Raw genomic sequence first — 2,800 nt, forward strand, 5'->3', positions numbered from 1 at the left:
TCTGAATTTTCACATCCCTGAAAAGGGACGTTACCGATGTCCTTAAGACACCTGTTTCATCCCTCCTTGCTCCTGTGCCATAATAGGGTTCTTCCTAAACCTTAAGACATCCGGGCTAGTTGATAACTTAGGATAATCTCTCTCTCTCTCTCTCTCTCTATATATATATATATATTTGTGTGTGTGTGTGTGTGTGTGTATTTGGGGCGGGGGTCCAGTCGTGGGGCCTGAACTCTGGGCCTGGGTGCTGTCCCTCAGTTCTTCAGCTCAAGGCTAGCACTCTACCACTTGAGTCACAGAGCCACTTCCAGCTTTTTTCTTATGTGGTGCTGAGGAATCGAACCAAGGGTCTCAGGCATGCAAGGCAAGTGCTCTACCACTGAGTCACCTTCCCAGCCCATATATATATATATTTGTGTGTATGTGTGTGTGTACATATGAAGAAACTGAGGACCAGATCACAATTATATAGTGGTCAAGTAAGAGAAAGAAGCAAAAGCACTAAGATTAAACTTAGTACTTTTTCCAAGGTATCTATCCTGCCTCACACTGCCCTGCTAACTGCTCTTGCTCAGTCCTAGGAGATAGAAAGTGCTGGGAGCATGCCCACTGTGATCAACATTTGCAGGTTTGTCCTGCTTCGCTCTCCTAATGCACTAGTGAAGCCTGTCCTAGCAACTGGTTACCATGAACTTGCTTATTTGACTTAGAAGGCAGAGAGAAGATTACAGACAGATAAACCTGTGGTGCTTCAAGGGGAGGAGCAGGTGGCAGGTAGAAATTTGCCCCCTGGGGCTTGGCTAGAAAGGTGAGATTCTCTAGTAAGATCTGTATATCCCCAGGGGAAGCCGCGAAGGGCCATGGAACCCTTTAAACGTCCCTGGCTCTGGAAGGGCAACTAGTGTGAGATTCTGTTCTCTGTGGAAGGGGGAGAGGAAGGGGCAAGGACCAGAACCCCTAAGCACGGTGGACTGGGCTGTTAGAACTTGCCTGGCTGGGTCTGGGCAGCTGTGCAGTCCTGTGTATTAATAAGAGAACAAGAGTCCAGAAAACTTAAAACGGTCCCTGAGAGTAAACCAAGTTACCTGTGGGGATCATTGGAGATAATTGCTTGGCACTTTCTTGGAAAGATCTGGGAATTCTATGTGAGAGGTGAAAAGTTGGACTTGTTTTCTTATTATTTAAAACAAAAACAAGAGGAAAGAAAACGGAGTCTTTCCTCCTTCATTTAAGGTGAGCTGTTTACTGATCCTTGGGTCTAAACAGCCTTTGTATATGTTGCCTGCCAAATGACTCACTGGTACTGAGTCAGCAGAAAGCTGGCCTGGGCCTGTCTGCAGCCGGTGGACATCATGTTCAGCTCATTCTCCTGGAGGTGGGCCGTTGAGATCTGGAGAAGAGCAGAAAAGTGGGAGGGAGTGCTGGGAGGGAGAGACCAGTCTACAGTGTGAAGTCCAGTCTCAGACTTTCCTGACTATATGAGTCAGGAGACCCCTTCATACTTGACAAGATGCCTGAGGAACGAGAGTATTCATTTCATTGAGAATAAGCACAAATTATGAATTAGAAGACTAGGATGAGTGGTGGCATACAGTCATTCACAAACAAGTCACTTCATTCTTGAGTCGTTTTAGAATGTTGAGGGGAGTGGTAAGGTGGTTTCAACTCAGGGACTTGGACTTTCTTAAGACAGGTGCTCTACCACCAGCCCTTTTCACTTGCCTTATCTTTCAGATAAGGTCTGGTATTTTTGACCAGGATTAGCCTGGACAAGGATTCTCCTATTTGGCTCTCTGCATTCGTGGGATGACAGACTCAGGCCACCACACCCTGCTTTTTTTTTTTTTTGGTTGAGATGCAGGGATCTTAAGACACAGACTCACCTATGAACTATAGATCTTCCCGACCTCAGCCTCCAGAGTAGCTAGGATTACAGGTATGAGCTACTGCGTGGGGCTTAGTTTTAGAATCTTGAAGTGAATGAAGTCTTCTTCATTTAGGCGTTTTATTATTTGTTTACTAGGAGGGGAATATGGGCACTCGTGGGACTTTTGTTTACCCAGATCTGTTGACACTGAATCTTTTGAACTTCTCCGAAGCTTTCACGTAAGATTCAGTGGTGTCCCGTGCATCCTGGTGTTTGTAAGTTGTGCAGCCCTTTTTCCTGATGATGCGTTTGCCGGAGACCAGTCTGGATCCACCGTTTTCTTGATCCCTGCGGCCTTGCCAGGGTGTCCAGGCAGTGACATCTCGGCAGAACTTCTGGTGGGAGCCAAAGGCAGGGGTGAGGTGGGGAAGGGAGTCCAGGCTTGGGAGGGTGGAGGGTGAAGAGGCGGATTGCAGCTCTCTGCTGGGGTGGGGTGGGGGGGGTGGTGGTGAGGAGTTAAAGCAAGTTCAGCATCAGCACTGGAGACCAGGGAGGGCCGGGGTGGGGGCAGAGCTTGGGGGGGGCAGGGCCCGGGCCCCCCTTCCCTCTCGGGTCAGAGCGCTCGCTCGTACCGTAGTTCCTGCCAACCTCACCCCCCGGACCTGCCGTGCGCCGAGGGAGCTGGGGACCGGGGCAACCGATCCCCAAAGCCTTTTCCTTCTTTTGAACTCTACATTTGCCTGCAAAGCCCAAGCGAACAAGCGACGCTGCGGGGTGTGTGCGTGAGATGCCAGCGGCGCGGAGGTTCGGTTGACCTCACCCGGCGGATCGGGGTGCCAGGCGGCGATCCCGGGCCGCCCCCGCCCCCTTCCTGCCCTCTCCCCGCCCCCGGGGCCCGGCGTGCGCCCCGGGTGATGTCAACCGAGGCGGAGC

The sequence above is a fragment of the Dipodomys ordii genome, unplaced genomic scaffold (assembly GCF_000151885.1).
Source record: "Dipodomys ordii isolate 6190 unplaced genomic scaffold, Dord_2.0 Scaffold45, whole genome shotgun sequence".
In the NCBI taxonomy this organism is placed as follows: Eukaryota; Metazoa; Chordata; class Mammalia; order Rodentia; family Heteromyidae; genus Dipodomys; species Dipodomys ordii.